Raw genomic sequence first — 11,468 nt, 5'->3', positions numbered from 1 at the left:
GTGAAAGTGAAGTCGCCTAGTCGTGTCTGACTCTTAGCGACCCCATGGACTGCAGCCCACCAGGCTCCTCCGTCCATGGGATTTTCCAGGCAAGAGTACTGGAGTGGGGTGCCATTGCCTTCTCTGATACCAGGGATATTTTTCATTCACTGTGTCTCCCAGATAAATCTTATATGTTTATATCTTGTAAACTCCTAAGGATAATGATTGTATCTTAAAGCCGCTCTCCCAATCCCTTCTTGCTAGCAGTTCTGGCATAGTATGTTATGATGTGTTCATTCAGGGAGTTCAGTAAATATATTCAACAATCTCAACCAACATCAATCAAAAGTGATTAGGTCGCATGTTGGGACTGACCAAACAAATATTCATTGCAGAGTAGAGTACTTAGTACACTAAAATGTCTGCTTGATCAAGTAAGGCATTTCCATTTTAGTTAAAACTTGGCACCCAGGTTAATGCCCACCCTTAGCTCCAGTTCACACCCACTTGGTTCCAACACAGTAAAGACATCAGAGAAAGCATTTGAGCCCAACATGTGAAAGTACAACTGTCAAGGATATTTGAGTAGAAAATGGACAAACAGATTAAGAGGCAGCTTTCAGCTTTTTGTATGCTCCCGTTATGTTTGCTTTTTTTTTGCATCTGACTTTCATCTTTGGTGTGAATTGGGTTTGAATGAGAAGTGGCGGAGAAAACTAAAACTTACCTGAGAGTCAAGATATTTGGGTCTGCTTTTAGTTCGGCCTCCAGATAACTAACTGCTCTTATGCAATTCAGACTTCAGGTTTCTCACAAAATGATAAAACAAATGATCTATTGCTTGATAAGTCTACAAATAAACCATGATCTCCCCTGCTCTGTTCATCTCCACATCAACTGCTAAGAATAAATAAGTGTGTATATGTGTGCGTATATATATATATGAGTTCGGAGAAGGCAATGGCACCCACTCCAGTACACTTGCCTGGAAAATCCCATGGTTGGAGGAGCCTGGTGGGCTGCAGTCCATGGGGTCGCTAGGAGTCAGACACGACTGAGCGACTTCACTTTCTCTTTTCACTTCCATGCATTGGAGAAGGAAATGGCAACCCACTCCAGTGTTCTTGCCTGGAGAATCCCAGGGACGGGGAGCCTGGTGTGCTGCCATCTCTGGGGTCACACACAGTCGGACACGACTGAAGTGACTTAGCATAGCATAGCATGAGTATATGCATCATTTGTGATTTATTTACATGGAGTAAGATCTCTTCAGAAGGACAGGAAAAGTTGAAAATAGGTAGGTATTTATTAAACTGTGAGCTTCTTGTAAAGGTAAAAGAGGTTTTTTCTTTTCTGCAAATGCTAAAATTACTGATAGAGATTCACTGAAATTCTAGCTTCGTCAATTTTATATTTTCCTTTAACTTCTAATACCTAGGACTTTAAATTTTATATGACAAGACTAATTTGAGCAACAATAAACTGGAAAAAAATGTCCACTGGAAAAAAAAAATGCACAAGCTTAAAGTTGAGAATCATGTTTTATTAGGGACATTACTGAGGACAATGGGAAACAGCCTCTCGGACAGCTCTGAGGAACTGATCCAAAGAGTTAAGGAAGGAGCCAGGATACACAGGAACTTCTGCTGGAAAAAGAAAACAAAAAAACAACAGAAAGAAATGTAATTGAACATCAAAAGATTACTGCTGATCTTGAAATCAGACATCTCAAGTAAATGCTTTTAGGGCTTTTCTGTATATGGGAAGATACAGGGTTTGAGGCTTATTGAAATCATTCCTTTGATGTGCATCTTAACTACGTAAGGCCAGCATCCTATTCTTCTCCATCCTGAACTCCCTCAGTAATTGATGGCTCAATGGTGAACAACATTCATTGCTTACTGGAATGTCAAATGACAGTCTTTGTCCACTAGAGGACAAAATTTTCCTGAATTATCTCATTTCATAGAAAAGGCATTACTCTGGCCTTCTGGAGGTACAAGGAAAAACAACTGATCCCTGGCCTGACAACCCAGTGAAAACTAGTTTGTGAAAAATTTGTCCAACTTGCCTCTAATTATAGAAAGACTCATCTTTCTTTTACCAAGCTTTGGAAAGTACAGAATTAGACTTTGAGCTAGCAAAACGAGGCCACAAAACACACCATTTCTTTGTACATAGTTTGTGCTTGATAAACATTTACTAGTTAGTTATTTGATAGTTGTTGATCTTTTGGCCTGCCTAAACTTGTGTGGTATGTGCATATCGGTCATGTCCAACTCTCTGCAACCCCATGGACTGTAGCCCACCTGGCTCCTCTGTCCATGGGATTCTCCAGGCAAGAATACTGGAGTGGGTTGCCATTTCCCACTCTAGGGGACTTTCCCAACCCAGAGACCACACCTGCTGTCTCTTGCATCTCCTGCATTGGCAGGCGAGTTCTTTACCACTGTGCCACCTGGGAAGCCCACCTAATCTTGATATAGCTTTAAATCTCTACTCTGTCCATGTAGCTGTTAGAATATTAGCGCGACCATGAATTAAATAGCAACACTTCAAAAAGGCAAGGTTGGCCTGTGGCCAGGAGTCAAGCTGTATGTGGAAAATGAAGAATAAAACCCTTGAAATCCAGCTGTTAAGAAGACGTGTTTGCTTTTTAACTGACATAATACACCTCCATTTCAACCATATTTCCCCCCATCATGACAACCAACATTTTAAAACCCTCCTTTCACTATGAATTACTTGTATGTGTCTGTTTAAGGCCACTTGACTTCATAGTCCTTTCAAAATGCAGTTCAAAGACACTCACCTAATCCATTTCTTCTAAACAATGAGCCTAGTTTGACTGGAGAAAAGGAAATATTGAAAAATCTTCTAGGGAGGCTTTGAACACTCCCAGGGAAAGGGCGCTTTCAGGGAATGGTTAAGTACTTTGAAAACCCTAAGGAGCTTTGTAGCTAAGGATGACCTTATAACCCCTCAACAGCTTTTTGCAAACAAAATCTTTCAAGCTTCCTCTAAAAGACTGGTGAGCAACAATTTGAAGAATGAGGTTTTCCTTTGTGTCAGATTACAGAGCTCAGCAGTTCTAACCTTTTTGTTCTATTATGTTTCTGATCTAAATAAGGAATTATTTATCACCAGAAAACGGTGGTATTCAGATCACAAAATTCCTCAGAGCACTGACTTTGATCCTCAACTGTATGTAGAGATGGAGAAGACTACATCTTTGGAGCGTATCCTAAGGGCCACCCAGAGGCTGCTTTTCCAAAGAGAAAGCACCGGGTTCTCTGGTCATTGAGAATGAACCTCTCTGCCAACTCCTTGATTTCAACTGGTTATTGTAACACACGTCTTCTCAGGACCTTGAAGTTTTATTGTCCCATGAGGATAGAATTTCTTCTCCATGCCAAGAAATAAATGTATTTATTAGAAGCTTAATTCAATGTGAATTTTTTGACAACTTTATGGAGAGATTAGTTTATATTCCTCCACTAATGCCTCCTGCTAATAGTCTAGGGAATTTCACAATTCACCAGAAGGCAGACTCCTGGGAACGTAGATGTTACACAGGGTTTAGCTCTTCCCCATATTAAATTGAGATGCCATGGTGAAAACTGAGCCCTAAAGATGTTTACAACTTTAAGATAGCTGGGAAATTGTCGTTTAAAAGCAATATTTAATACTCTTTGCATACTGTTTTGGGGACAGACTATTCCTTGAATTCTGGGGGAAAAAAAAATTCATCCAAATAGTACTTTCAGCTTTCAAAGTAAAGCAAAGGCAAAGACTCTCTTCTGAAATACAGGTGTTGGAGACTAGTGACTACAACGAGCTAAACTGGGGACTTCCCTGGTGGTCCAGTGGTTAAGAATCTGCTCTCCAGTGCAGGAGATTCGGGTTCAATCCCTGGTCACGGAACTAAGATCCCACATGCTGCAGGGCAACTAAGCCCGAGCACCACAATTAGTGAAGCCCACATGCTCTGGAGCTCGTGCACCATAACTAGAGAGAAGTCTAGCAACAAAGAGCAGCAAAAGACTTCTCAATCCAGGCGTGCCTCAACCAAGACCCAATGCAGGCAAAAAATAAATAAATAAAAATTTTAAAAAAGAGCTAAACTGGTCTGGCTGGTAATATAAAGTTGTCTCTAATGTAGACAGCTTTGAAGCTCTGCAAGTTATGTTTCCTTCAGAGAAATGCTCTTTTCCTTAGTGAAAACTGAGTGTCTCTGTGCTTGTTCTGGGAGTCTGGGAGGGGCAGAGGTAAGATGATGGGGGAAGGGGAGGAGGAAAGAAGGGGGAGAGAGATGATGGGAGAGGATCAGTGCTTGTCAGAAATCTGCACCTGTGGGCCCAAGGCTGAAGGAGGAAACTAGGAGACACGGGAAATGTGGAAATGTTGTGAGTATCTGTAATGGGAAGTGGGGACCCCAAATCATTTAATTTCAGTAGTAATGGAAATGGGACCTCATTTAAATATGCCATACTTTATTCTCAAAAGTTGATGCAACTCAAACATACACACTACACAACCAAAAGAATAAAAGATTCCTAAGTTACAAATCTCTTTACCAAATTACTATCTGACCTGTTATAGTGGAGGAGAGGGGCTTCCCTTGTGGCTCAGATGGTAAAGAATCTGCCTGCAATGTGGGAAACCCAGGTTCGATGACTGGGTCAGGATGATCCCTTCAAGAAGGGAATGGCTACCCACTCCAATATTCTTGCCTGGAGAATTCCAAGGATGGGGAGCTACTGAGCAACTTTCACTTCACTTTCACTTTTCACAGTGGAGGAGAAAGTGTGATAGTTTTGCACTAACATGCTATTCAGTTCAGTTCAGTTCAGTCACTGAGTCATGTCCAACTGTTTGTGACACCATGGATTGCAGCACACCAGGCTTCCCTGCCCATCACCAACTCCCAGAGCCTACTCAAACACATGTCCATCACATCCGTGATGCCATCTTTCCCAGCATCAGAGTCTTCGAGTGAGTCAGTTCTTCGCATCAGCTTGCCAAAGTATTGGAGTTTCAGCTTCAGCATCAGTTCTTCCAATGAATATTCAGGACTGATTTCCTTTAGGATGGATTGGTTGGATCTCCTTGCAGTCCAAGGGACTCTCAGGAATCTTCTCCAACACCACAATTCAAAAGCATCAATTCTTTGGCACTCAGCTTTCTTTATAATCTAACTCTCACATCCACACATGACTACTGGAAAAATCATAGCTTTGACTAGATGGACCTTTGTTGGCAAAATAATGTCTCGTATTTTTAATATGCTTTCTAGGTTGATCATAGCTTTTCTTCCAAGTACAAGTGTCTTTTAATTTCATGACTGCAGTTACCATCTGAAGTGATTTTGGAGCCCAGTAAAATAAGGTCTCTCAGTTTCCATTGTTTCCCCATCCATTTGCCATGAAGTGATGGGACCAGATGCCATGATCTTAGTTTTCTGAATGTTGAGTTTTAAGCAAACTTTTTCATTCTCTTCTTTCACTTTCATCAAGAGGCTCTTTAGTTCTTCTTTGCTTTCTGTCATAAGGGTGGTGTCATCTCCGTATCTGAGGTTATTGATATTTCTCCCAGCAATCTTGATTCCAGCTTGTGCTTCATCCAGCCTGGCATTTCGCATGATGAACTCTGCATATAAGTTAAATAATCAGGGTGACAATATGCAGCCTTGACTAACTCCTTTTCCTATTTGGAAACAGTCTGTTGTTCTATGTTCAGTTCTAACTGTTGCTTCTTGACCTGCGTACAGATTTCTCAGGAGGCAGGTCAGGTGGCTGATATTCCCATCTCTTGAAGAATTTTCCACAATTTGTTGTGATCCACACAATCAAAGGCTTTAGTGTAGTCAATAAAGCAGAAGTAGATTTTTTTCTGTAACTCTCGTGCTTTTTTGATGATCCAACGGATGTTGGAATTTTGATCTCTGGTTCCACTGACTTTTCTAAATCCAACTGGAACATCTGGAAGTTCACATTTCATAAACTGCTGAAGCCTGGCTTGGAGAATTTTCAGCATTACTTTGCTACCATGTGAGATGAGTGAAATTGTGCATTAGTTTGAACATTCTTTGGCATTGCCTTTCTTTGGTATTGGAATGAAAACTGCCCGTTTCCAGTCTTGTGGCCACTGCTGAGTTTTCCACATTTGCTGGCATATTGAGTGCAGCACTTTCACAGCATTATCTTTCAGGATTTGAAATAGCTCAACTGGAATTCCATCACCTCCACTAGCTTTGTTCATAGTGATGTTTCCTAAGGTCCACTTGACTTCACATTCCAGGATGTCTGGCTCTAGGTGAGTGATCATACCGTCATGGATATCTGGGTCATGAACATCTTTTTTGTATAGTTCTTCTGTATATTCTTGGCACCTCTTCTTAATATCTTCTGCTTCTCCTAGGTCCATACAATTTCTGTCCTTCGTTGAGCCCATCTTTGCATGAAACCTTCCTTTGGTATCTCTAATTTTCTTGAAGATATTTCTATTCTTTCCCATTCTATTGTTTTCCTCTATTTCTTTGTATTGATCACTGAGGAAGGCTTTCTTATCTCTCCTTGGTATTCTTTGGAACTCTGCATTCAAATGGGTATATCTTTCCTTTTCTCCTTTGCCTTTAGCTTGTTTTCTTTTCTCAGCTATTTGTAAGGCCTCCTCAGACAACCATTTTGCTTCTTTGCATTTCTTTTTCTTGGGGATGGTCTTGATTGGTATCTCCTGTACAATGTCAGGAACCTCCATCCATAGTTCTTCAGGTGCTCTGTCTATCAGATCTAGTTCCTTGAATCTGTTTTTCACTTCCACTGTATTATTTTAAGGGATTTGATTTAGGTCATACCCGAATGGTCTAGTGGTTTTCCCTACTTTCTTCAATTTAAGTATGAATTTGGCAATAAGAAGTTCATGATCTGAGCCACAGTCAGCTCCCAGTCTTGTTTTCGCTGACTGTATAGAGTTTCTCCATCTTTGGCTGCAAAGAATATAATCAATCTGATTTCAGTGTCAACCATCTGGTGATGTCCATATGTAGAGTCTTCTGTTGTTGGAAGAAGGCGTTCTCTTGGCAAAACTCTGTTTGCCTTTGCCCTGCTTCTTTTTGTACTCCAAGGCCAAATTTTCCTGTTACTCCTGGTATCTCTTGACTTCCTACTTTTGCATTCCAATCCCCTATAAAGAAAAGGACATCTTTTGGGGGGTGTTAATTCTAGAAGGTCTTGTAGGTCTTCATAGAACCATTCAACTTCAGCTTCTTCAGCATTACTGGTCAGGGCATAGACTTGGATTACTGTGATACTGAATGGTTTGCCTTGGAAATGAACAGAGACCATTCTGTAATTTTTGAAATTGCATCCAAGTACTGTTTTCTGGACTCTTTTGTTGACTATGATGGCTACTCCATTTCTTCTAAGGGATTCTTACCCACGGTAGTAGATAAAATGGTCATCTGAGTTCCAGTCCATTTTAGTTCACTGATTCCTAAAATGTTGATGTTCACTCTTGCCATCTCTTGTTTGACCATTTCTAATTTACCTTGATTCATGGACCTAACATTCCAGGTCCCTATGCAATATTGCTCTTTACAGCATCAGACTTTACTTCCATCACCAGTCACATCCACAGCTGGGTGTTGGTTTTGCTTTGGCTCCATCTCTTCTTTTTGGAATTATTTCTCCACTAATCTCCAGTAGCATATTGGAGCACCTACTGACCTGAGGAGTTCATCTTTCAATGTCCTATCTTTTTGCCTTTTCATATTGCTCATGAGATTCTCAAGGCAAGAATACTGAAGTGGCTTGCCATTCCCTTCTCCAGTGGACCACATTTCGTCAGAACTCTATACAATGACCCATTTGTCTTGGGTGGCCCTACACAGCATGACTCATAGTTTCACTGAGTTAGATAAGGCTGTGGTCCATGTGATCAGTTTGGTTAGTTTTCTGTGATTGTGGTTTTCTGTCTGCCCCCTGATGAAGGATAAGAGGCTTATGGAAGCTTCCTGATGGGAGAGAATGATCGAGGGGGAAACTGGATCTTGTTCTGATGGGTGGGGCCATGCTCAGTAAATCTTTAATCCAATTATCTGTTGATGGGCGGGGCTGTGTTCCCTCCCTGTTGTTTGACCTGAGGCCAAACCATGGTGGAGGTAATGAAGATAATGGCAACCTCCTTCAAAATGTCCCATGTGGCCCTGACCCTGCAGCAAGCCACCACCAACCCACGCCTCCACCAGAAATTCCTGGACACTCACGGGCAAGTCTGGGTCAGTCTCTTGTGGGATCACTGCTCCTTTCTCCTGAGTCCTAGTGCACACAAGGATTTTGTTTGTGCCCTCCAAGAATCTGTTTCCCCAGTCCTGTGTAAGTTCTGGCAGCTCTATGGTGGAGTTAATGGCAACCTGCTCCAAGAGGGCTTATGCCATACCCAGGTCTGCTGCACCCAGAGCCCCAGCCCCTGTGACAGGCCACTGCTGACCTGTACCTCCACAGGAGACACTCAGGCATAGTTCTGGCTCAGTATCTGTGGGGCCTCTGGTTTCTGGTGTGCATAGGGTTTGCTTGAGTCTTCCGAACATCTCTGGCAGGTCTGGGGTTTGATTCTAAACGTGATTTCACCCCTCCTACCATCTTTCTGGGGCTTATTCTTTGTTCCTGGACATGAGGTATCTTTTTTGGTGGGATCCAACATTCTCCTGTCAATGGTTTTCAGCAGTGAGTTGTAATTTTGGAGTTCTTGCAGGAGAAGATGAGCACCCATCCTCATACTCCACCAACATGCTATAGGTTATGCTTAATCTGATAGTTTAGAGGATTATATTAAACAGGTTCGGAAGTTGGAAGATATCTTAAAAATCTGCTTGAGTTAAGGTTTTCATAGCCTAACAATTATTCCATAATTTGTGATTTATTTGTACATATAAAAAAAGGATAGACTCTTATGTGTAGTTACTCAGGCAGTTCAGTAAGGATATTGATTCACTGCTGTGTGTCAGGAAACATGCTGGGGAAGTCCTGCTTTTTAGGACCTCAATACTTTCTTTGGCAGGTAGATGTGTGTAGAGATAATGACAAGACAACATGAAAACAATCACATCTGAAATAACCATGAATGTTCAGGGAATCCTGTGGAGGGTAGCACTACAAGGTCCCGGTATCACTGGGCTCTGACAGTTGTGGGGAGTGAAAGGTTGGGAAGATTTTCCAGAAGTGAAAATAATAAAGTAGCATCATCGAGACCACACAGCAGAAGCAGAGTGTTCTAAGATGGAAAATCATAATAGATGCCAGAGGTCATGAATATGCAAGTGAGTATGTCCACAATCAGTGACTGACTTTTTTAGAGCACACTGAGGTAAAGGGCCTGTGGATGACAAGGTAAGGCGACTGAGCAGAGGCCAACACGTCTAGAACTTAGAAATAAAGACAAAACTCCTGCATAGCCAAGTAGATGGCACAAAACTCAAACCTGAATCTCTCATGGTCAGTTTGCTTCTGGTATAAAAACCACCTAACACATTTTGTTATTAGTCATTTCTAAACCCATAGTAGTTTCAATCAATAAGTCAATCACTATATGTAGTAACCCTGAGGGCAATGAAGAGAAAACTTCTCACTAACAGTGGAGTAAGGAGAATGATAAGAAGAAGACATGAGAAACTACTCAGTTTCTAGACTGGGTGAGTTGGTATAGTCTACTCCATGGATTGACAAACTTTTTCCATAAACACCAGATAGCAAATGTATGAGGGTTGGCAAGTTGTCCAGAGTCTATCACAGCTACTCCACACTGCTGTTGTAGCACAAAAGGAGGCACAGATGACACAGAAAGGAATGGTCATGGCTACATTCCAGGGAGGTATTATTTAAAGAGTAGATAGAGGGCCACATTTGGCCTCCAACAATAGGTTACCAACCCCTGGTCTAATGACTCCTGAAGGCAATGCTGAGTTAAAACACAATACCATAACTGGTAGCTCAGCTGGTAAAGAGTCCACCTGTAATGCAGGAAATCCCCGTTGATTCCTGGGTTGGGAAGATCCCCTGGAGAAGGGATAGGATACTTACTCCAGTATTCTTGGACTTCCCCGGTGGCTCAGATGGTAAAGAATCTGCCTGCAATGTGGGAGACCTGGGTTTGATCCCTGGGTTGGGAAGAACCCCTGGAGGAAGGCATGGCAACTCACTCCAGTATTCTTGCCTGGAGAATCCCCATGGACGGAGGAGCCTGGTGGGCTATATAGTCCATGGGGTCACAAAGAGTTGGACATGACTGAGCAACTAATCACAGCACAGAACCACAACTGATGTTTGTAACTGTGGCCTTAGCTCAGCAAGTAACGTTTTGATCATGTTCAGTATTCTTCACTTAAGAAGGGACTTCCCTGGGGGTCCAGTGGCTAAGATTCTGAGCTCCCAGTGCAGGGTGCCCAGGTTTGATCCCTTGGGGAACTAGGTCCCATATGCCACAGCTAAGAGTTTGCATGCCACAACTAAAGATCCTGAGTGCTACAACTAAGGACCTGGCACAGCCAAATAAATATTAATAAATAATTAATTTAGAAAAAGAAGTCAAGAAGATGTGTAAAGTATATTAGAAAGAGTCTACCTAGTATTAGAAATCATTTTGGTAGTTAGGAGATAAATACTAAGCTACATGGCAGAAAATAATCTAAAAACATAGCATGTTCTGTGTATTTGCATGGCTGAAGTTTTCGCTCCTGTGGATTTCTGTACCAGCATATACACAGCATTTATACCTGTGGTCTATACCTGAATCCTTCAGTACAGTAACCACCAGCCACATGTGACCACCAAGCACCTGAAATGTGGTAAATATTTCCAAAGAACTGAATTTGGGGCTTTGTTTATTTCTGCATTACATTTAAATTTACTAAAAATGGATACTCATTTTAGTGAGTGGAAAACTTTAAAATGTATTTGTTACAATTCGGATGAACTTTTTCAATCTAATTTTTGGAAATCTAAATACAGATCAAGTATTTCTTATGAAAATGTAGCATTCAACTTGAGATGTGTATTGCATTATATTTCTTTTGGACAAAATATCTAATACATATTTTATGTTCTAGAATATCCTGGTGAGGGAAGTCGAAGTGTTTCCTTCTGCACTTGAAGAGTGGGGAAAGACTGGACAGTAAACAGTGTGGGCACAGTGAGTTAATGGCAGCGAGGCAATTACATTCATAGTCCTGTTATTCCAGCTCTTTGGCTCATCCTATTGAACTGCAATGCCTTAACAACTCTTAATGGAATCAAATCTCCCCTGAGATATCTTTAAATCCACATTATTTGGCTAATGTGAATTCTGATGTTTGTGAAGAGACCAGTAGCTGAAGTGATCAATTGTAATCCCCAGGAGATGGGGCCCCAGGTCGTCCTCAGGCTGCAAGACTGAAGGAGTGACTCAGCATCAGCAGTTCAATCGAACATTCACATCCTGATAACTCATTG

The sequence above is a fragment of the Bison bison genome, unplaced genomic scaffold, assembly GCF_000754665.1.
Source record: "Bison bison bison isolate TAMUID 2011002044 unplaced genomic scaffold, Bison_UMD1.0 scf7180017864354, whole genome shotgun sequence".
Lineage (NCBI taxonomy): Eukaryota > Metazoa > Chordata > Mammalia > Artiodactyla > Bovidae > Bison > Bison bison.
The sequence above is the reverse complement of the archived record's forward strand: the minus strand, read 5'-3'. Positions refer to the sequence as shown.